The sequence below is a fragment of the Pseudorca crassidens genome, chromosome 12 (genome assembly GCF_039906515.1).
Source record: "Pseudorca crassidens isolate mPseCra1 chromosome 12, mPseCra1.hap1, whole genome shotgun sequence".
NCBI classification, from domain to species: domain Eukaryota; kingdom Metazoa; phylum Chordata; class Mammalia; order Artiodactyla; family Delphinidae; genus Pseudorca; species Pseudorca crassidens.
In genome coordinates, this window is record NC_090307.1 from 87,564,794 (window position 1) to 87,589,418 (window position 24,625).

General features: G+C 42.9%; 1 long non-coding RNA gene across 4 annotated transcripts in view; it reads left to right on the plus strand.

Moving 5' to 3' along the window:
- Positions 1–24,625, plus strand: part of LOC137203976 (uncharacterized) — a 74,025-nt gene that overhangs the window by 30,565 nt on the left and 18,835 nt on the right. For 2 of the 4 annotated variants that reach the window (XR_010933390.1, XR_010933389.1), the window contains exon 3: positions 9,079–9,125. The exons of the other annotated variants lie outside the window; for them this stretch is intronic. This is a non-coding gene — a long non-coding RNA (uncharacterized lncRNA). The remainder of the gene's footprint in view (positions 1–9,078; positions 9,126–24,625) is intronic. 4 annotated transcript variants of the gene reach the window in all.

The following is a 24,625-nucleotide window of genomic DNA, read 5'->3' on the forward strand; positions in this document are numbered from 1 at the left end:
TATCAGCCATCCTTCATGTTTTATGGCCTGCAGCACACTGGGTAATTTTGCTGTGGCTCTAATATCTTCTTGTATAAAGCAGTCAATTGACCTGAGAATGGCTCAGAATATATTGCTCATTAAATTGAGTTCCAGACAAGACTGCAAGGGTATTAGCCTGACGCTCCAAAGTAGCAGGAAGCCTCAAGGGCATAGTGTAATCATTCATTTGCTAAATAACACACACACACAACGGCTTAATTACAGCATTTTGCAGCGAAAAAGAATTGGGGTGATTTCCACATTAGAGTATCTCATTAATGAGATTTGCTAACTGTTATTGGCAATATTCTGAAATGCCCTTTTGTTTTAAATTGTTTCTTAAATGGCTAATGTCATTTGGGGGAGAGGAAATTTCCCAAAACCTCTCATGGACGTGAAATGTTAGTGATTCAGAGACTCCTCAATGTTAATTTCTTCCGGGTTGGCAGGACTCTACGGTATGAAAAAAAAGGCATTTTTAACATCTCTGTGTGTCTCCACATCACCACCGTTGAAGTTATTACAAGCAGCAAGGATCCAGGTGAAAGAAGGAATGCAAATGTGAGGGTTCTTTCAACAAGAGTTCGCAAACCCAAGCACACTGAAGGTCACAGGTCATGCCTTTGTATCCCAGCTCTGCCACTAGTGATCTATGCCAGCGGTCCCCAACTTTTTTGGCACCAGGGACCGGTTTCATGGAAGACCATTTTTCCACGTATGGGGGTGGAGGTGGGGGATGGTCACCTCCTGCTGTGCGGCCCGGTTCCTAACCGGTATTGGTCCGTGGCCTGGGGGTTGGGGACCCCTGATCTATGCGACCCCCATCAAGATACTTCACATTTCTGGGCCCCAGTTTACTTTTCTATAGCATAACTAGGTTCGTTCACTGATTCAACAGATATTTCTAGATTGTTCCAAATTCTTCTAGGCACTAAGAATACAGCAGCAAATGGGACTAGACCAGGCTTCTGACTTCCAAGAGCTTATTTTCTAGTAGAAAAGAAAGATAATAAGCTTCTCACTGAATGTATACCTGACCTAGTTCAAGCTAGGTATAATTTTATTAGGCCAATTAAATTGGGTAATTCCACTTAGAAGTACTTGGGCATTCCTACTACAGGAGGGTGGCCAGGGGAAGCCTCTTGAGGATACTGGCCTCCTAGCAGAAATTTGAATAATAAAAAGGAGTCAGATTTAGAAGTTTCCTAAGAAGAACATTCTAGGATGAGGGAATACCTAAGACAGAACCCAGGATAGGAGTTCTTTGATCTCTTAAAGTGACATCAAGCAGTCAAATTCAATGGTTCCGACACGGGGCATTTCAAAATAGTGTCTCATCTTTTTCCCTGGTTAGTCAGTGATATTCTAGGTCATCCTTTTACATGGGTTTTATTTTATTGTCCTTATTTGGGCTTAGATTTTTCATTCTTAAGTAAATGTGTGTGTGTGTGTGTGTGTGTGTGCGCGCGCGCGCCCGTGCGCGCGCGCAGGTATTTTAAGCCCAGCTTCCTGGACTCCATTTACGTCATTCTTTGACAACACCCATCCCTCTTAGTCACTCACTGTGACCAGAACAAAAAAATTCTTCCAATCACACCTTCTTAGAGATCGCCATTTCTTGCTTTCCTCCTAGTAACTTGGAATTGCTAAGAAAATGGATGGAATTGAAAGGATATCATTTACCTATTATTTTTAGTCAGTTCTGAATATAAAAAGAGCAAAACTTAGATTCTGGTCTTTGTCATTTCAGACCCTGTTGCCAGCCGTGGAGTTCTTTCTCCTTGTTAATCCATGTTCCATGAAACTCTCTTGGCACCTTTAGGTTCCAGACCCTGTAGAGAGCAGTGGGTTTAGGTTTCCTCTCACTCCACAAGAAAGCCACCTCCATAAAAGCAGGGGCTGTTTTCTCCACCCCTTACCTCTGGAGTCTAGAACATTTCTAGGACCAGAGTTAGCACTCAAAAAGCATTCATTGAATGAATGAGCCTCGTCATCAGATCAGATGACTTGTTTGTTTGTTTTGTTTTTTTTGCGGTACGCGGGCCTCCCACTGTTGCGGCCTCTCCCGTTGCGGAGCACAGGCTCCGGACGCGCAGGCTCAGCGGCCATGGCTCACGGGCCCAGCCGCTCCGCAGCATGTGGGATCTTCGCGGACCGGGGCACGAACCCGTGTCCCCTGCATCGGCAGGCGGACTCCCAACCACTGCACCACCAGGGAAGCCCCCGATGACGTTTTATTGTGACGTGGCTGGGTAAGGCCACATAGGAAGGCTGGAATTCAGAGCAATAATGACTTGAAATTATCTCACAGATAATTATCACATTCAGCTTTTTTTTTCTTTTTTTCCCTGCCTTTATTGAGATATAATTAGCATACTATGTAATTTTAAGGTATACAATGCAGTGATTTTTTTCTGTTTTTCTTTTTCTTTTATGGAAGTACAGGTGGTTTACAGTGTTGTGTTAGTTTCAGGTGTACAGCAGAGTGATTAAGTTATACATGATATATATATACCTATTCTTTTTTATTTAATTTTTATTAGAGTAAAATTGATTTAAAATGTTGCATGTTTTGTAGGTGTACAAAATTTTCTAGTTATACATATACATATATCTACTCATCTTCAGATACTTTTTTTTCCCCCGGTGACTTTAACTTTTTATTTTCTATTGGAGAATAGCTGATTAACAATGTTGTGATAGTGTCAGGTGCACAGCAAAGCGACTCTGCCATGCATATACATGTATCCATTCTCCCCCAGACTCCCCTCCCATCCAGGCTGCCACATAACATTGAGCAGAGCTCCCTGTGCCGTACAGTAGGTCCTTCTTGTTTATCTGTTTTATATATAGTAATGTGTATCTGCTAATCCCAAACTCCTAATTTATCTCTCCCCCTCCCTTTCCCCTTTGGTAACCATAAGTTTGTTTTCTATGTCTGTGGGTCTATTTCTGTTTTGTAAAGTTCATTTGTATCATTTTTTTAGATTCCACACATAAGCGATATCCTATGTGATACACATCATATGTGATACAGTGCAGTGCTTTTATATGTGTATATATTGCAGAATAATTACCACAATAAAATTATTGAACACATCTATTGCCTGACATGATTACAGTGTTTTTTTGCGTGGTGAGAACTTTTAAAATCTACTCTCTTAGCAACTCTCAAATACGCAATACAATATTGTTAACTGTAGTCCGCATGCTGTACAGTACATCGCCGGCACGTATTCGTCTTATGATTAAAAGTTTGTACACTTTGGCCTCCTTCACCTACTTTCCCCTCTCTCCATCTCCCCACCTCTGGCAATCACCAGTCTGTTCCCTGTTTCTGTGAGTTTGTTTTTTTTTAGATTCTATATATAAGTGGAATTATTCAGCCAGGAGAACGAAGGAAACCCTGCCGTTTGCGACAACTTGGATGAACTCCTTATTTTTTGCTTTTGTTCCTCTCTCTGTCATTTGAAGTCAGGTGTGCAGATCTGAGGTAGCGAGTGTACAGTATTCCTTAGGTTATTTCATGAAAACTACTAACTAAACTTAATAAAGTCAAATTTTTGATAAATAGGCTTATGAACAACTTCCACAAAAACGGATGGGCTTAACGGGTGCAACTTAAAGAGGGGAGATTTAAGGGAACAGGATCTAATACATCTGCACTAATTTATTCCTGCCTTGTGAGTGACGAGCGTAAATCAAGTAGCTGGATAATCCCTTGACAGACTAATAAATGAGAACCAGATTTTTTTAAATGGAAAATGGATATAATTAGAAAGCTATTAACTTTTTTTCCCACTCCAACATCATGGGATAAGTAAGCCATAGGGGACCTGTCCTTCAAAATAATTAAATTTCCAAATTAGCTTTTTGGTTTAAGAACGATTTGATTTAATCATTGTGTTAAGTTGAAATATATAAATGTGACTATTTGCAGGTCTGTTTCCTGCTTTTTTCCCGTCCCTGTAATTTTGCGAGCTCTAAAGCGCGCATCCCGGGATTACTATGGACTACGCCCGAGCCTCCTGCTCTGTAGGGTGTTGAAGGAGGTAGTATTACTATCCCATTTACAGGCAGGGAAACTGATGCACTGAAGTTGCAGTTACTAACAGCCCTGGGGTTTGAATTCACGTTCTTATCTTAACTCACTACACTGTCCTGTTAACTAAATACATAAGCAAGTAGGAAAGTAGAGAACGGATATTGGACTAAACCTCAGGCAGAAAAACCCAGAATCCTTGAAAGGGGCTGAATGGAGTCACCCTTGACGTTCCAGACTAATTCCTCAGGTCACAACTGTAGGAGTCCAAGAACAAATTCCAATGAGACCAGCGGCTCAAGCACCTCTGACTGTCTTTGGTGCCTCCTTCTTGAAGCTCTTTTTCAGGAAGACTTTTCTATGTTTTCTCATCTCGCTCACCCCCAAAGGGGTGCTGGTGACTGTGTGACAGTGTGTGCCTCAGGGGACAGTGAGAGGGGATTGCATCAGTGTCATGAACAGGTAGACTCAGGTGCCCAAGGAATGTTTTTAAGATTCTGACTCTGTCCATCTCAGAGCTCTACTTTCTTCTGTGTTACCTTCCTTTTAAGGCAGTTTCCTCATATGTTGAAAGACAGCCACCAGTATCTGTAGATTGTCTTCCACCAGCTTAGTATCCAGGAGAGAGAATATATAAAAAGTTCTAGTAAATAGCCCCGAGTGGCTAGCACTTCACATTGATTGGTCAGGGTTAGGCCACGCCTCCTCCTGTACAGACGTGTGTGTGTGTGTATGTGTGTGTGTGTGTAGGGAGCCTGTGGTACCATCATCGACCACCCCTGACAAGTGCAAAATTGTTTGTAATTGTTCATAGTTACATGAGAGGCTCTCTTTTTTTAACAAAGTACCTTACCCTCATTACATGTCAACAGGTGTTTATTTATAGCCTAATAAGTGTCAATCACTAATGGATATTAGTTTACGTCAGTATTAAAGCTTGTTAAAGCTTTCTCTCTTCAGTGTGTACCGTCTGCCGTCACCTAGAGCCTCTTGTGATACTTGGTTATGTTCATTTCCTTTTCTACTGTAGAAAATTACTATAAACTTAGTGGCTTAGAACAGCACACATATAATATCTTATGGTTTTGTAGGCTAGAACTCAATAAGGGTCTCACTGGCTTAAAAGCAAGGTGTTGACAGGGCTGTGTTCCTTCTGGAGGCCCAGGGGGAACCCATCTCCTTCCCCTTTCCACCTTCTGCAAGCTACTCCCTTTCTTCACCTTCCTCTTTGTTTTGTTTTGTTTTGTTTTGCGGTACGCGGGCCTCTCACTGCTGTGGCCTCTCCCATTGCGGAGCACAGGCTCCGGACGCGCAGGCTCAGCGGCCATGGCTCATGGGCCCAGCCGCTCCGCGGCACGTGGGATCTTCCCGGACCGGGGCACGAACCCGCGTCCCCTGCATCGGCAGGCGGACTCTCAACCACTGCGCCACCAGGGAAGCCCTTTCCTCTATCTTTGAAGCTGGTAATAGCGGGTCTAGTCCTTGTCACACTGCCTGCCCTGGTTCCTCTTCTACCCCCTCTTCCACATTTAAGGACCTTATGATTACATTGGGACAATCCGGGACCATCTTCCCATCTCAGGGTCAGCTGATTAGTAACCTTAATTCCGTCTGCAGCCTTCATTCGTCTTTTCCATGTAACCTAGCCTATTCATAGTCCCAGGGATTACGATGGGGGTAGGGCTAATATAATAATAATAATAATGATAATGGCCCAAAAGGGCCATTATTTTGCCTACCAGAGTGGGACAGGAACCTGACATAAGAAGCCACAGGAAAACATGCAGTGACTTGTACAAGGCTTTATGAGTCCGGGGCAGAATCTGATAGGTGTTGCTCTCCCTATTTTATCTTCCCTTCAAAACGATGAGATTTCTCTTTGTTTGTTTCGTTTCACGTCATTTGCTCGTAGAAATATTCCAACTGCAACTGTTTAATGAAATGGCCGTCTGGATGTTGAGGAGTTTGTGCAAAAGGGAAAGGGACGTTCTCCTTTCTTTTCTTTCCACTTGGGAATTGTGCGTTAGTGTGTTGGTATCAGGAACTCAGCAGCATTTACTGTGCCTCACAGCTGTGAGCTTTCCTCCGTGTTTCCCATAAGAGCTTCTGTGGGGTCGGTGCAGCCAGATTTGCTCAGGGAGACATTTTCCAGCAGTAGTAAGTAGCCAAGACAGGGATGACTTCATAAGTCCCCAGCATTAAAATACAACTTATTTTATCTTTTGATCGTCATTTCTGGAAGGCATGCAGAAGTTAAAAGTCCCAGTTTGCTGGTTAGAGCTGGGAACACCCCATGGCTGAGTTACATTCCTGTGAAATGGATTGTATAAATGGGTCTAATAGCAAATTTCTTTTCTTCTCCTCTAATCTCTATATATGAGCTACCGCATGAAGGCTCTATGAACTGCACCTTAAAAGCATCTTTTCATAGAGAACAGACTTGTGGTTGCCAAGTGGGGGAGGGGGGAGAGGGATGGGGTGGGAGTTTGGGATGAGCAGATGCAAACTAGTATATATAGGATGGATAAACAACAGATCCTACTGCAGAGCACAGAGAACTATATTCAATATTCCGTAATAAACCATAATGGAAAAGAGTATGAAAAAGAATATCTATATAGTATCAATATATTATACATATGTATATATGTATACAGTGTAACTGAATCACTTTTCTGTACATCAGAAACTAACACAACATTGTAAATCAACTATACTTCAATAAAAAGTAGATGTGGGGGCTTCCCTGGTGGCACTGTGGTAGGGGGTCCGCCTGCCGATGCAGGGGACACGGGTTTGAGCCCTACTCTGGGAAGATCCCACATGCCACAGAGCAACTAAGCCTGTGCGCCACAACTACTGAGCCTGCGCTCTAGAGCCCGCGAGCCACAACTACTGAAACCCACGTGCCTAGAGCCCGTGGTCCCGGGAGAAGCCACCACAATGAGAAGCCCGTGCACCGCAAGGAAGAGTAGCCCCCGCTCGCCGCAACTAGAGAAGGCCTGCGCGCAGCAACGAAGACCCAATGCAGCCAAAAAAATTAAAAAAAAAAAAAGTTTGAAAAACATCGTCTTTTATTGTTGTTAAATTTGTAGGCAAGAAATAGCAGAGAGAAATTGTAAATAAGAGATGCTTGTTAATGCCATTTTGAAAATGAATTATGATGGAGGAGGTCTCATTTGGGGGATTAGCTCCTTCTCCAGATTTACTAATTATTTGTAAGACAGAAACAAAATGATTTGTGTCCTTTGACAACTTTTAAGTTTGCGCTTTCCTCCGGGAGTCTTTTTTTTTGCTTTTGGAAGCCAGTCACCCCTTACGATGACAGTTTCTCCAAATGCTCCTTTTCATGGAGAATGAATTAAAGGAGAAAGACGTACTCTTGTCCAACAGACGTAAAATTGAATGGAAGGCCCTTCTTCTACCACCGTCAGCTGTCAACCTGAATACTTTCTTTGCAGTCCTGGCTGGAAGGTAAAAGCTACGGTTTTGAGCTAGTAGACTCATGCCCGGCTGTGCCTTGTTAAATATTTTGATGGTTTCCCTACTTGGAGGTGAGGTTGAATGACATCAAAGTGCCTGAGGGTGACAGCAAGTTCTTTGTCAGTTTTCCTTTCCCGTCCCCTGCTTCTTTTGAAGGTGGGGAATATTTTGAAAGGGGACGTCCCTGAGAGGCAAAGGTAGCATCTTCCTTTGATACTGAGCGTAAACGCGGCTGCCAAGCCCCCAGAGCACGCACTAAGGATGGGGTTTCTTCTATGGAGGATTGAATGTGACTGTCCGAAGCAGGTCTTAGCCTTTCACGTAGCATGATTGCAAGAGCTGTGGTGAAATCTTCAGGGCAAGCCAAATGACATCATACGGTTCACCAGTGCAGGGGCCCCCAGTTACATCCACGTACAGTACGTTCTAGTAGTAAGTGTTCAGAGGACTTCTCTTCGATAGAAAGCATGAAGATGATTCTAGAGTTATTGTTGTCTCTGCATTTTCTACTCCGTAGCATAATTATAATTCAGTCATTCCGTTCCCCGTACGCTCTGGGGTGTTGTGAGTTCTGCAGACAAGTCATCAGATGAACAGTATGTCTTACATTACATTTGAGTAGGCCTGCGTTATACAACTCTGCACTCAAACCAGGTCACACGGCATACACCATTGTGCCTTACCTTGGGTAGAAATTATCATAGCACTACCTGCTGCGTCTGTACCATGGAGGGAATGATACATGAGACTTCTGGGCTGCTTAACTGTTAGAGACCATTTGGCCTGGCTGAAAGAGTCCCTGGCTGGTCTCATCATTTTATGTGTAGCTGGTCGCATATGTTGAAATGATGTACCCACAGGGGAAAATTCTACCCTGTGGGATTTTTAGAGCACATGCTATCTGGTCTACACTTCGCTCAGAGCATCATGTATATAATTCAGTTGAATCCTCCGACCTCCTATCAAGGTTGGCATTAACCTTATTCCCACTTTAAAGATGTGGAAATTGAAACTTAGAAAGTGAAGTAACTTTTCTAAGGCCACCCAGGGATCGGGTAGGGTCTGGGAGGCAAGAGTCAAATCCAAGTCTGACTGCAAAGGTCACGCTTTTTCCTACATCTGTACGCTTCTACGTCTATATACCTATCTATATTTTATCTATCTATCTATCTATCTAAATAAGTAAATAACTGGGTCTAGCTTACCCTCCTGCTACAAACAATGAGAAAAATAAACAGTATGAGCTATTAGGAAAATGTAAACTAAAACCACAGTAAGATACCACTACACATCCATTAGATCATCTAAAATTAACAGGCTGACCGTATCAAGCATTGGCCACTATGTAGAAGGGCGAGAACTCTCAGACGCTGCTGGTGGGAATGTAAAATGGCACAAGCACTTGGTAAATAACTACGTTCAACATGACTGATTCACACTGCTGTATATTATATGTGAAAGTTGTTAAAAGAGTAGCTCCTGAGTTCTCATCGCAAGGCAAAATATATTTTTCTTTTCTTCTGTGTCTATAGGAAGTGATGGATGTTCGCTAAACTTACTGTGATAATCATCTCATGAGGTACGTAAGTCAAACCGTTATGCTGTGCACCTTAAACTTGTACAGTATTGTATGTCAATTATATCTCAATAATACTGGGGAAAAAATGAAGTGGTTTGGTGGTTTCTCAAAACGCTGAACCTAATGGAATCCCATAAGGTCAAGGACGTTAGACTACTGTACAAAAGATCTATGTAGAAAGTTCAAAACCAAAAAACTGTTTATCTTAACATACCCTCCATTACAAGACCAAAGAGGAAAACTGAAGACCAGAAATTCATGCAAGAATGTTTCTGCAAATAATGAGACAGTCAAGGATCAAGGCCTATTTGGGGGAACATAACATCATGAAAGAGTGCACGAATGTACCAATATGGTGTACTGATGGTTTTCCATTAAAAGCTCCCCTAGTAGGTCAGAGGACTGATGGACTCCTACACGTGAACCTGGATGCGGGGTAGTTTCTGGCCCATTGGTCCCTACCTCTGTGCGTGAGGTTCACAGGTGAATCAGTCATGATGACCTGTACCAACTTGGCAAAACCTTCCAAACATAATTAGGGCATCATGTGACCGTAACTGAGGAGATGCACCAGAGTCTAAAACAAATCAAGGCACCGTCAAAAATCTCTCTCTCCTCTTCCTCTCAAGCCCAGACTTTCGTCTAAAGGTGGAAGACAAGTTTGAAGAGATGAATTCACCCTTATTCCGCCAGACATCAGATGCTTCTAATTAGCTGTCTAAAAGGCATGAAACAATATTTGGAGGACACTTCAAGACACGAAGAAGAATTTTAAAAGCAGCCATCGGAAGGGATGTCGTGAGACAGATGAAAGGGAGCTGCCATCACAAAAACTTAATGAGTCAAAAAGCAGTTGTGACAGATGTGCCAAAGGAAACCTTCCCATCCCGGTTCCGGGGTCGGGGGAGGAGAGAGAAGAGCGAGGCGAAAGACCACAGACCTCAAATACAGGCAACCAAATGGCCACTTTCTTTAAAAAGATGATTACCCCTCTTTGGCCAATTTTCACCCTTTTCTTACACTTTTCTGGCACTCTGATGTATTTCTTGACTTCACAGCCCTTCTGAGAGCCGCCCTTAGAGTTTTCCTTTTAGCTGAACTGTTGGCCTGAGAGAAAACCTTCCCATTTTAGCAAATTACAATAGTTCTGCTTTAAATATTGTATTTATTTGACCCGTAATGGCGTCAGGGAGAGAGAGAGGCAGTCTGATGCCCCCTCTCAAGATTATGATTAGAGGCAGATGGACTGCAGTGGAAATGCCAGGTCATTATTAAAAGCAGAGCATTGGAGGGAGGTCAAGGAATCCTTTCCTCTCGGGCTCTGGAGCTGGGTAAACTTCTGGCCTTATTATTACAACTTTCGATTTCATAAGTGAGCCCAGCATACCGTCAACAAATCCTGTGCTTTGCTTAGTCTAGCTATGATGGTGCTGTGTTCTTCTCAAGGTAACATCCCCTTTCCAGATAAGAGTCGAAGCTCTCCCTAGAGCTCCAGTCAGCCTAGCGCACAAAAACAGAGTCCATGCTATCCACTCTAAGAAAGAAGCAAATTAAAATCCCAAATACCCAGTTAATTATGTTTGAATTTTACCAAATATGTCAACAGCTGATCAACATTAACTAAAACTGAAAGAACGTAAGTTTCCCAAAGCTAAATAAAATTTATTTCAGTAAGAACCATAATAAAGGCCCTAGAAACAAATGTATCTGTTTTACTGAGAAAGAAAAAGAAGGTGAATAAAGAATGATCTCCCCTAGAGAAATACTTCTGCTGAATTCTCTCTCATGAGGCCAGAGCGTCGGCTAAGTGAGACACAAAGAATCTGTCCAATAAATCCTAATAGTTCTACCACTTTGCTATTTGGTCAGCTCATTTCCTTTTTTCTGATAAACTTTGGACATGATTTAGGACATGATTGCTTTTGAGTTTGATCCTTCTGGTGACTCATTCTCACACCTCTACGTGAAAGTAAGATATATAGTATTCTTAAAAAAGGGGTATGAATTTGAGTTTGATTTCAAACACAGTGGGAGGAAATGTGTACAGGCCCTGAAGACACAGGTTATCGTTTGTGTGGGGTAGATGAGAGCTTGGCGCTAGTAGAGCTGGCATAGAATCGGAATTGTTTCCTTAGTCTAATTGCAAGTGTCCAGGCATCTGGGCATATATCCAGACAAAACTCTACTTCAAAAAGATACACACATGCCTATGTTCACAGCAGCACTATTCACAATAGCCAAGACATGGGAACAACCTAAGTGTCCATCAGCATATGAATGGATAAAGAAGATGTGGTACATATAGACAATGGAATACTACTCAGCCATGTAAAACAATGAAATAATGCCATTTGCGGCAACGTGGATACAACTAGAGATTATCATACTAAGTGAAGTCAGAAAGAGAAAGACAAATATCATATGATATCACTTATATGTGGAATCTAAAATATGGCACAAATGAACTTATTTATGAAACAGAATCACGGACATAGAGAACAGACTGATGGTTGCCAAAGGGGAGGAGGTTGGGGGAGGGATGGAGGGGGAGTTTGGGGTCAGCAGATGTAAGCTTTTATACATAGAATGGATAAACAACAAGGTCCTACTGTAGAGCACAGGGAACTATGTTCAATATCCTGTGATAAACCATCATGGAAAAGAATATAAAAAAGAATGTGTATATATATTATATGTGTGTGTGTATAAGTGAATCACTTTGCTGTACAGCAGAAATTAGCATTGTAAATCAACTATACTTCAGTAAAAAACCTTTTTAAAAAAAGTGACCAAGCATCCTCTTCCAAAACACCCTCAACACTCCACATCGAGTGAGTTCCCATCCACCCCCAAATGTAAAATGGTGTGGGGAGGAAGATTGGTTTTATGATGTTTCTCACGAATTATTTCACACCTTTTTGCCCAAGTCTCACCATGATGTATGAAATTAGAATAAAATTTTAGATTCCTTTCCACAGAGTTACATGTGTGAGAAAGTCAAGTTTTAAATAGTAGTGGTTCCTAGGAGACAGATGTTCCAACTTGTGTTACCTTTCTGAATTAAGCAACTATTTTATTACTACTAAAAAAATCTTATCTTTCATTCTTTTACACTGCGCATCATAATTTTTTCTTATTTTTTTACCCCCTTTTATCATTTTCTTTCCCCAGATATTCACTAAAACATATTGTGATGTAATTACATGTGCAGAGTTGATGTGACATTACATTAGCATCTGATGCCAACTTAAAAGCCAGCATGAATTTTACAACAATGTTTATACCCACAGGTGTAGAGCGGCAACAGTAGCAACATTAAGAGAAGCTTAACCAATGTTTCAAACGATACCATGGTGCTCCAGCACATCCCTGACCAATAAAACTTTCTGCGATGGTGGCAATGTTCTATATCCGTGCTGTTGAACATGGTAGCCACTGGCCATGGAAGCTTATTACTTATCTTTTAGCAAGAAGGGACTTAACGCATAATCATCTGGCCCAGTTCCCCTGTTTCAGGCTGGTCTGGTATACCGATCCCCTTTTTATGGTCAAATCTTGTGACTATCATGAAGCAGCATGAAAGGCCTGGGTTCAAGTCCCCAGACCCTTCAGATGGTGTCTGGGAGCCATGGAGAGGGCACCCCAGTCCACGTGTAATCAGGGCTGGCGCTAGGATGCAGGTGTGTGGGGCGTGTTTAACACCCCGAGAGCCACAGCCTCTGTGATGCCGCCTGCTAAGAACATCGCCTGTTGCTGTGTTCTGTCCTAGTCTCTGAAGTTGACAATTCTGTGATGCTGAACAAGGATATTCTTACCCCTCCTTAAAGAGTGCGAGACAAGGCTAAGTGAAGTTTTGTAACTCATCCGAGGTCACATAGGTAGTTTCTGACTAAATCACATATCACCTGGGAAGTAACTGCGCAATCAGGACTCCCATGATTACACATGACAGAAAACCCAACTCTTAATGGCTTGAGTAATAAAGATCATTATAGGCTCAGGGAACTAAAAAGCCCAGGCACCCAAATGAGTTGAAAACTTATGTCCTCACAAAAACCTGCACAAGGATGTTTATAGCAGCTTTGTTCAGAATTACCAGAACTTGGAAGCAATCAAGATGTCCCTTAGTAGGTGAATGGATAAATAAATGGTCCATGCAGACATTGGCATGGTATTCAGAGCTAAAAAGAAATGAGCTCTCAAGCCATGAAAAGACATGGAGGAACCTTGCTGCTAAGTGAAAGAAGCCAATCTGAAAAGGCTGCATAATGTGTGATTCCAACGTTATGACATTCTAGAAAAGGCAAAGTTACAGAGACAGTTATAAGATCACTGCTTGCCAGGAGCCGGCAGGGAGGGATGGAGAGTCAGAACACAGAGGATGTTGAGGACAGTGAAACTACTCTGTATGATACCGTAACGGTAGATGCGTATCTTTATATATTTGCCAAAACTCATAGAACATACCAGAAGAGTGAACTCTGTGGACTTCGGGTGACAATGATGAGTCAGTGTAGGTGCATCGACTGTAACAAATGCAGGATGTTGCTAATGGGGAGAGGCTGTGCACGTGTGTGGTCGGAGGTAGCTGGGAAATCTCTGTACCTTCTGCTCAATTTTGTTGTGAGGCTAAAACTTCTCTAAAACACAAAGTCTATTAAAAAACTAAAACCCAGGCATAATGGGTCGAGGGTCTCAAACGTTTACATCATGACCAACTTTTTAACCATCTCTGGGCCATACCTCCTCTGTGTCTCTGGCAGACTTTCTTCATGTACCAACACCTGGCAGCTCCAGACTCAGGTCCCTATAGCTCTAAATCCCGAAAGGACAGAGAGGTGTGCTTTACCGACAACTCCTAAAAGTTTCTTTTAACGTCCTGCACGTGGTGCTTTGTCCCCATAGGGTCTCGTGGGCTCCTCTGCCTAGGTGGATGGGATGCTCTGATGCGCCTGGCTGAGGCCATGTGGCCCTCCCTATGTTAGGAAGTGGGGTCAGTTCCATCTACACTACACGGAAGAGAGCAGGGCTGGGATTGGAACTATTCGGGAACCAGCTAGTGGACCCTGCAGTAACACACGTGGCCCACAATTTATAGATGGATATACGTCTAGTGTAGAGCAGTTTCATTCCTGGCAACTGCCTCCAGCCTGGGAGAATTCGTCCCCAGATGCTCAGGGACTGTTTACTTCTTGTGACGAGTCTAAACAGAGACCCTTGAGAGCTGCATAGGAAGATCGCAGCGGTGACTTTTTATCAGAACCTGGGCAGATGCCTTGGAAGGAGGACCTGTCAGTTACACTGTTCATGTGGAGGTGGTGCTTCTAATTAAAATTATGGTCTCATGACCATTTAACTAGTAAGCGACTAGTTTGCAATTTCTAAACTATTTGCAAAATGTGACCTTGGAAAAAAAGAAAAAGTTAGGCTTTAGCAGAATGTCTATCGCCTGGTTCCATTCTGCAATTTTTTGACTCAAGAACCAGTGTATTTTAATTATCCCTATGGTAGGGAGATGATAGCCCTTTCCCTATGGTGTAAGGAAGTGTCCTGGTCAGATGGCTGGGCAAATAATTAGGACAATAAATACAAATTTAATTTAAATGAGGCTCTTAAGAGTTGAAGCTTGACATTTACCACTTAGCATTATTAGTTATATGTGTAACAATCTGTTGCACTAAAAACAAAATGACGATAGATCAGCTAGTGTAATTTAGAAGATCCCATTTACTCCATGTGTAGTTTGCGGCTCCCCTCTCTTGCTAGTTAAGTCTGTTAAGCATAATAGCCATTCTTGGCTGGTGGTGTTTAATCACGTTTTGAAGGCGATTAGCAGCATGTATCGGCAATAAATGGCATGCGTTTCTGACAGAGAAATGACTGAGATTAGGCCATCTGTATGCAGTCATCTTTTTTACCCTGTGATTTACACACCAGCCTGGCTGGCTGGTCCTGGGTAGAGGAGCTCAGAGGGCAGCATTCAGAGTTCACGTTCTAGCTGCTAAGCCTTGATTCCCTGGAGGAGAAAGGGGAGCCCTAGAGGGCACTAATCACTGCAAAAGGGCAAGCCTCCTTCACTCTGAGGTTCAGTCCTGATGCTCTGTGTCCTTTCTTGCTCAGGAGACGTGAGCATTGGCGTCCGACTGGATTAACCCCATAGGTGGCTTGATGGCAACATTAGCACGTTTCCTGGGAAGACGAACACTCCCTTGGCTTTAAACTCCCCAAACTGTATTGCTAACGTCTGGAGACTTTCACCTGCACCTCTCCCTGCCCTGACTATTTTGGGTTGAGATTTCTTGTATTCTGCGTGAACAAAGGCAAAAAAATATATTAAAGTTGGGCTTCCATCATTTAGATGTTCTGTGTCTTATTTTCATTTGTCCACTCACATGGGAACTACAATGACAAGAGTTTGGGATGGGAGCAAAGAGCTGGCCACCCACAGATACAAGAAATCAAAGTCATCTTGTCCTGCACTCGGGGCACGTCTTCAGTCATAACTCTGTGTCCCGGATCAAAATAACAGATGAACAGAGTGAACTAGGGAGGAAATCAAGGTCAGGATATTCTGGAATGCTTCAGGGAGATTTACTATTTTTCTCGCTTTTACTTTGAACAGGGAAGTCATAGATGAGTTTGGGCTTGAGAATTGTAAATATCCAAGGGGTCACTCCTCCCAAAGAAGAACAATGATGCTTTGAAATGTTAGAGCAGGAGTACAGCAACAATTTTCATCTATGCTGGAGTTAGTTGGATTCCTGGAACTCTGGAGAACGGCTCCATCAGAGGGGAGGGTGACACGTCACAGAGCACTGTCAGAATTACTGCATATGGAAGGAGGTGATGCCTGCTGTGGGTTGACACCCGACTTTTGACGGATGAGAGAAATCTACTGGTTGAATTCATCTGGAGGTATGCAGATCCTGTATTGTTTTTGGGGGTGCCAGGAAAGTAAGCCCCCAAAGTGGATGCGGTTCTAGCTCAGAGGTAACATGGTGCAGTAGAAAGAACATGAATTTTAAAGTCAGAGTTGTTTTGAATCTTGGCTCAACTACTTATTGACTGGGATACCTTAGGCTTGCCACTTAACTTTTCCAATTCAATTTCATTTTGTGCCATTTGATGGTAATAGTAGCTTCCTCAGAGGGTTCTTTTGAGACGTAAATGAAAAAGGCATCTTGCCCAGCTACTTGGGGGATACAGAGGGATGTGATTGAAAACACTAAGTTTCAGGGCCCTCATTGGAGTGGTAAATAGCACCTCATGGGGGAAACCTGCACAATTCTTGGTTGTCTAGTTATTTTCGTAGTTGAGCTGTATCTTGCTATTAATCTGTGCCAATGGTCAGTCACAAGGTGTTAGGTCTCTGCATCCAAAGGAGGACCAAAGTTCAGCCTGCCCCCTGGAAAATGCAGCCAGTGCTTGGATGGTACAATGTTTTACCGAATTGACTTAACCACCGATGGACTGGATCTCCTGGATGTGCCTGCAGGGGGGCCAAGGGCAGCCCTTCCTCACCTCCTGCCTCCTTCTTGTCTCTTTCCATCCGAGTCTTTGTGTAAGGGTGTGTGTACAGATTGCTTGGACATGACATGCTGTTCCTACCCCAGGACCTTTTCTCCTGATGTTTCTGTGTCTCCAGCCCTGAGATTGCAGCTCCAGTCGAAGGCTCTCAGAGAAGCTTCCCTTCACGACTATATCTAAATTATCCTTCTCTCCTTCACATCTTTGTCTTTGCATTATCTCTGTATCAGTTAAACAGACTAGTTTATGCTGAGATGTCAAACAACCTTAAAATCGTTGAATAACACAGGCTTATTTCTCCCTTGTGCCACGGGGCCATCTCAGGTCAGCTGGATGACTCTGATGGCCGTCGTTGCCCAGGGAACTAGGCTGAAGCAGCAGCCGCCATGTTGTACGTCACCGGTCCTCGGAGGGTCTTGTATGAGCAATGAAACGCTCCTGCCGGCAACAGAGACACATCAGTTCTGCTCATGAAGTGCTCAGAGAACCAGTCCCAGGGCCACCCAACCACAGGGGCCAGGAAGTGCAGTCCTGCCGTGTGCTGAGCAGGCTGTGTGAGCTGAAGGTATCTGAGAAGGGCACTCATGTCTATCCCATTCACTACGGTTACTTGTCTCCTCCCACTAGTATATAAGGAACTATACACACAGCCACCCTTGCCTTGTTCTCTGCTGTCTACTCAGTGCCTAGGACAGAGCCTGACATGCAGTAGCTGTTCAAGATGGGCTGTGTGTCCACTGGATGTGTGTCTGCCCAAGGCACGTGCATGTGTAGACTGGCCTTGGTGATTGTGTGTCTTCAGTGTCTTGTTTCATCCTAGGGATGTTGGCCTGGGCTTTCTAGGACTATCCTAACTTCAAATATGATGCTCCTTTAATAAGGTACCACCTAATAGACCACGTGTTCTGATTCTGTATTCAAGGAGCGTGGTTTCCAGACTCAAACCCTCTCATTAAGGTGAGTCAGCCCCCCCCCCAGATCAGAGAGAAGACACGTTTCTGCTCTGGGACACAACCCTTTTCAAAAATATGGGCTCTCAGGGCTCTGACCTTGAATGTTCAGAGCTGGAGCAGAAATCGGCTCTTTGTTGAGATTTGGGGCCTGAGACCCAACGCCCCAGGAGGCTGAGCTTGTTTCCAGAGCACTCTTGACCCTCCCCTGCGGCAGCAAGTTGGGCAGAAAGTGGAGGCGTGCTCACAATGGCAAAGGTCGGTCTCCCGGAGGACCATCACACGGCCCCCGGCCCCTCACTAGTGCAGCATGGGCAGAGTCAGCCCAGCTCACCCATTAAAAGGGACATCACCTTGCATTCCGGGGCCTTCCTCCTCCAGAATCTGGCCTGGGACTGACTCCCATCCGGATTTTGGTATTACCTGGAATTCTTGTCATCTGAAAATGCACTACGGATGCTATCTCTCAATCCATCTTTATCATCTCTCTTATGTGTTCCGGAGCACTGAGTGAATTCATTTTCCCCTCTCCTGGGATCCAGAAAAACAGCTCCTCAAGTAATGAACATGGAGGCCGTTCCTTATACGGAGCCTCTTTCTGTTTCCATGTCCCGTAACTGGAGCCATGAGCAAGTCTTAAGGGACAAAAGAGAAATGTATTACTTTTTATCCCTACTTGCCATCACCTCATACAGGCATTTCGCTCATAATTACTCAGAACAAATGCATTTTTCCGAATAAAACTACTGCAGATGGAAGCGTGAGCACAGTCCCACGGATGATATTTCAGGGGCGTTTGAATGGCTGTAACCAGCAAAGAACAAGTAAGAAAAGTTATATCCCCATAGTCCTTTCTAACTGTGTGGTTAGATTGAATTACTTTAGAATAATTGTCCAAGGTCAGTGGTTTGCAGAGGGGGGCATTTTGTCCCCAAGAGGACAGTGGACAATCTGTGGCTACACCATTGGTTGTCACACAGGGATGTTACTGGCCTCTAGTTGGTGGAAGCCAGGAAAACTGTTCAGCATCCTACAGGGCACAAGACAGTCCCCCTTACAAAAAATAATGATCTAGTCTATTGAATCAATAGTGCCCAGAATGAGAAACCCTGTCTGGTAAGAACGAGTTTGAAACTACAGTGTCATCCTTTGTGTGTGAAGATCTTGATGCTGAGATGCCAGGGCAGGTGAAGAGTGAGAACAAATTGGTACTGATGTCAGATGCAGCTGCTATTTCGTCCCCTGGTGACCAGCATAGCCTGCAGGTGGCTGGCGTTTTGGTCACCCTCCAAGGTCTCTGTGGAGAAGCTAGCTAACCAGCATGCAAAGGAGTTGGTACTCTGGCCACAGCTGTTCTTATCTGGAGAAGCCAGCCTGCCCTCTAGGTGATGAAGGTACCAGAGCTAGTGAGGCTCTTCCTAATGCCGGGGCAGAGCAACCTTGCTCAACATAGCAGAGGATCGCGTCATGTGGAAGCAGACATTTTTGGAAAAGTCGAGGGTGCTCTGCTTCCTTAACTGTATGTGTTGCCATGACTGAGATGGGGCCGAGTTCTCAATAAAAGGGAAATCCATGAGACGGTGACGGGAGAGTTACGATCAGGTTCTGAGTCCTCGGGGAAGGCTGTGGACTCTGGCTCCTCTAAGCCTTGATGTCCTCATGTTAATGATGCTGTTCACCAAGCATTCCTGCTCTTTTAACTTCTGGGCAGATGGTAGGGTTGAGTTGCTGGCTCCCTTGTGGTCAAAGGTGGCATGTGGCTGCTCTGGCTAGTGAGGCTGTAGTGGAAATGATGGACATCACTTCCAGGCCAGGGCTTTCCTTGGTCTGTGTGGAGAACTGCCAGGGCACCTTCTGCCTTTGGGCCAGTCCGAGTGTTACAGATGTGCACAGTCAACACCATTGTTTTAGATGCGCTGATTATCTCTGTCAGGTTCGTAAAGAAACTGATAATAACACTGTTGACATGAAGAGGGGGGTGTAGAGGAGCTAGGTTACAGGAACGGGAGGCCAACTTTTCACTGTGTAATTTCTGAGCTTCTCACCATGTGAGAATGTGTTATTTATCTGAAACATCATTAAATGAAACAAATCAAAATGCAAATCCCCAAGATCCTGGCTCAGACAAATCCCGTAACATCCACCTCTGGGATAATGAGGAGAACCACTGCAGTCACACCCACCCATTACGGATAGTGTGAGGGTCTGTCACATTCTTTCATAAGCCGATAAGCATGGGTTTCATTTTTTATGTTAGGAGACTTAAAAAGGAGCATTTGCTTACAGAGGAAATTTAAATTATTATGCACGATAAGAGCTTTCATTCTGGACCTTAACGTGGAGAATGGAGAGAAGAATAGCTCCTAAAGCCTGCATTTAGAGAATCAGCGCAAGATGCTTTCTGTACCTGCATTTTCTAGAAGGGGTTGGGGATATCATCAAAGACCAAGAGAGACAGAAAAAACTGTATAATTGGGTCAGTTGTCTAAGATGTCCCCAGACGTGTCATGGTGATTTCTACACAGTCGCGTGAGCTGGAAGTGAGGACGAGCTATTAGTATGAGAAACAGTTGTAGATCTGGCAGAGAAAACCGAAACCCCTGACGTTTGCTCGTTATTGGGATTTATTGTTTTGGATTCTGGAGAAGTGTTAGCTCAGCAAAAATGAGGTCACTCAAACCAATCCGCAAGGTAGGTGCTTCTTTAATGGAAAAAAATAAAACAGAGAAGAAAAAGAAAAAGAACCCCCTATAATTTTCCTATGGTTGTAAAATATTATGAGATGAATTAGGAGTCAGATAGGAGTTTTCTTGGAGAATTTCTGATAAAAATATGTTGTTTAGACTCAAACAACACCAGTGCAATCCACCAAACCACAGAGAGTTGGGATGATGATAGCTTTCTATTTTTAAATTCAGTATTTCCAGTTTACAGAACACTAAAGAATAGAGCATAACAAACCCCATGAACCTGTCATTCGGTTTGTCAAATCCTAATACTTTTGTCAAATGTCCTGTAGTTTAAAAGAAAGAAAACACGACAGATAAAATTGAAGCCTTAACATACCAATTCTGGCTGCATTTTCTTATCTCCCTCCCAGGAGGTAGCTATTCTTCCAAACTTGGTCATTCTGAGGAATGTGTGTGTATATATATATATATATATATACATATATGTATATAGAATGCTGTATTTATAAATAGAAAGCTATCATCCCAACTCTCTATGGTTTGGGGGTAATAGTATTGATATTATACTATTATACTGTGACGATCCATTTGCAATTGGCTTTCTCTTTAAAATTCTTATGTTTTATGTGTGTGCATGTGTACAAACACATTATATATATGTGTACGCACAGATACATATACGTGTATCTGTATGTGTATACACATATGTACAGCCACATACATACAGTCAGGAGTAGGAGTTCTGATTTGCAGGACAAGCGCGGCTTCAACTTCACTACATATCCCTAAATTGTACCCCCAAAGGGTGATGCCGATTTACCCTCCCATCAGCAATGTGTGAGCGTTCCTCTTCTCTACATCGTCTCCAAAAATGCCTGACATTTTCATCCTGGCACATGTTCACAGCTGAATCCTCTTTCGTGAGCATTTTTCTAGGTTTTGGCAGACGTGTTACACACATTAAGTTCCTGGGAGAGGGGCTGGCAGGGCTGGCAGGGCTGAGTACGTCAGAGCTCTTCAGCATCAGGCTTTTGGAGAGATTATTCCTGTTCCAGGGAGAAGACTATCCTGATAAAATTTCTGGCACAGAGGATCAAACCATTTTTGCTAGTAATGGCGTCCTCTCTTGTGATGCGTCCTGAACGCTCGACTTACAGAACACGGGCGCACATTTGCTGGGTCAGTCCTCATGGTGTGGAAGCTGATTGAGAGGCAAGAGGACACAACTGGGAGGGAAGGAGCCTATGAAACTTTGGGAGAAGGAATGAAGCAGACCTTGAGTCCTCTGTTTTATAGAGGGACAGGGTAAGTTGGGAGGGGCTGTTCTAAACAAAAAGTCCATTGGAGGAAACTGGGAGATTGATGTATAGTGGCTTTCCATTGGCTGAGTTGTGATGGTCTCTCATTGGCTGAGCTGTTGCTAGGCGTAGAGAAAATTTTTCTTCCTTCTGCTGCAGGTGGTAACGTAGTGTCATTTCCTGATGGAGATGCAGACTTTGTCTCTTCCTCTTGGGATCTGTATTGACATTTAGTGGTATGTGCATGAGAGCTCCCCTTTCTGGTCTTCCGACTCCATCTCAGTGAGGTTTCCCTTTATTAATTTGCACAGTAGGAAATATGATGGTTTTCTCGGAATTGCAGAAGTGTGAATGCATTTCTTCTTTTTGACTTTTCTGTGCTCTCTAACTGTTATACAACTAACACTAATTATGCAACATAATTAAAAACTTATGCTTTAAAGTGGCTATATCTCTTTACCAACTAGAGTTTGGTGAGCTTTTAGGTACCTCTTAGTTTATACTTGCACTATGAAAATTGAGAGAGTCATGATCTTTTCTTAATGATTTTTTAAACCGTAATGAAGTAACATTGAAGTGAACTAACAAGCACAATGTGTGCAGTTTGCTGTTCTGACATGTAAACACCCAAAGCTACATCATCGCAATGAAGATAAGAAATATCTCTATTGCCCCCAGAAGTTCCTCATACCTATTTTTACTCATCCAGCCTCATCCCCAGGCAGCTACTGATCGATTGGTATCAGTAGCTAGATACCAAGATAGATTGGTTTGCTTCTCCCAGAACTTTATACCAGTGGGCATTATGAAATCTAATTTGCATGGCTTCTTTCACTCAGTATAATGATTTTGAGACTCACCGATGTTTTCTCCTTTTTCTTGCCAATTATACTCCATTAGATGGACATACCAAAATGTGTTTTTCCATTCATCTGTCAATAGACATTTGAGTTGTCTCTAGTTTTTGGTTTCAAAAATAAAGCCGCTATGAACATTCGTAAACAAGTCTTTGTGGGCATGTGCATTTTTTTTTTCATGTGCATTTTTTTGCTCTTAGGTAAACAAGAGGAACATGTCAGTCATATGCTATATATTTACTTAACATTAAAAAACGCTAAACTGTTTTCCAAAGTTGTTGGTCATTTAATAGTTCCACCAGCAGTATGTCAGAGTTCCACTTGTATGGCATCTTTGCCAACAGTTGGCAAGGTCAGTTTGTTTGTTTTAAAATTTAGCCATGAGAATAGGTTTGCTGTGTTATCTCGTTTTGATACTAATGTGCATTTGTCTATTGTCTAATGATTTTGAACATCTGTGCTTACTGACAACTCATGTTTCTTTTTTATAAAGTGTCTTTTCACATTCTTTGTCCATGTTCTTATTGGGTTGTTTCTTTTGTTGATTTTGTTGTTGATTTTAAGAGCTCTTTTTTTTTTTTGCGGTGTGTGGGCCTCTCACTGTCGTGGCCTCTCCCGTTGTGGAGCACAGGCTCTGGACGCGCAGGCTCAGCAGCCATGGCTTACGGGCCCAGCCGCTCCGCGGCATGTGGGATCTTCCCGGACCGGGGCACGTAACCCATGTCCCCTGCATCAGCAGGCGGACTCTCAATCACCGCGCTACCAGGGAAGCCCTTAAGAACTCTTTATAGATTGTCTTCATCTGATACAAGTGTTGTGAATATTTTCTCTAAGTTGGTTGCTTGCTTTTTTACTTTCTTAATGGTATTTTAAAAGATCAAAACTTTAACATTTTTATGAAGTCTAATACATTTTTTTGTGACTCATACATTTAGTGTTTTATCTAAGAAATATTTCCATAGCCAAATTTGCCCCCAAAATGCCATATATTTTCTTCTAGAAATTTTATACCTTTACAAGATTGTATTTAGTTATATGATACATTTATGTTTTATCTGTGGTATGAAATAAGGTTTTTTTTTTCTAATATGAATATCTAGTTTATCCATCACCATTTGTTGAGAAAACTTTCTTCTCTCTGTTGAATTCTCTTGGCACCTTTGTCAAAAATCAGGACCATTCATAGATGGATCTATTTCTGAGTACTATCCTGTGATGTTGATGATTATATGTATTTTTTTAATGTATCTGCCCTGAGTATTGTAACTTTAGAGTAAGTCTTGAAATCAAGTAAGTCCTCCAAATTTTCTCTGGTTTGGGTTGTTTTGTTTTGTGGCTGTTTGAATTTCCATGAAAATTGTAGAATCAGTTGGTGAATTTCTACCAACAGCCTGCTGGAATTTGTATTTGGATTACATTGAATTTATAGATCAGTATGGGGAGAATTAACATCTTAATCATACTGAAGTTTTTCCACTTCAGTGAACATGGTATACATTTCTATATATGTAGGTCTTTTTTTTTTTTTAGCATTTTTTTAAAATTTATTTTTACCTGCATTGGGTCTTCATTGCTGGGCCCAGGCTTCCTCTCTAGTTGCGGCAAGCGGGGGCTACTCTTCATTGAGGTTCACGGACTTCTCATTGCAGTAGCTTCTCTTGTTGCGGAGCATGAGCTCTAGGTGCGAGGGCTTCAGTAGTTGTGGCACATGGCCCCTAGAGCATGCGGGTTTCAGTAGTTGTGGTGCGTGGGCTCAGTAGTTGTGGCTCATGAGCTCTAGAGCTCAGGCTCAGTAGTTGTGGCTTAGTTGCTCCGTGGCATGTGGGATCTTCCCGGACCAGGGATCGAACCCATGTCCCCTGCAAAGGCAGGCAGATTCTTAACCACTGTGCCACCAGGGAAATCCCTATGTAGGTCTTCTTTAATTTCTCTCAGCAGTGTTTTGTAGCATCCAAGTCCCAAATGTATCTGTTAGACTTATTCCTAGGTATTTCATATTTTGGGTCTTCTATGACTTTTAAAAAATTTCATTTTCCAATTGGCTGCTGCAAGTAAATCCAACTGATTATTTTTTAATCTTGTATGCATAACCTTGCAAAAATCTTTTTAAAAATTAGTAACCATTTTGTAGATTCCCTGGGATTTTCTATCACCTGTAAATAAGGACAATTTCATGTC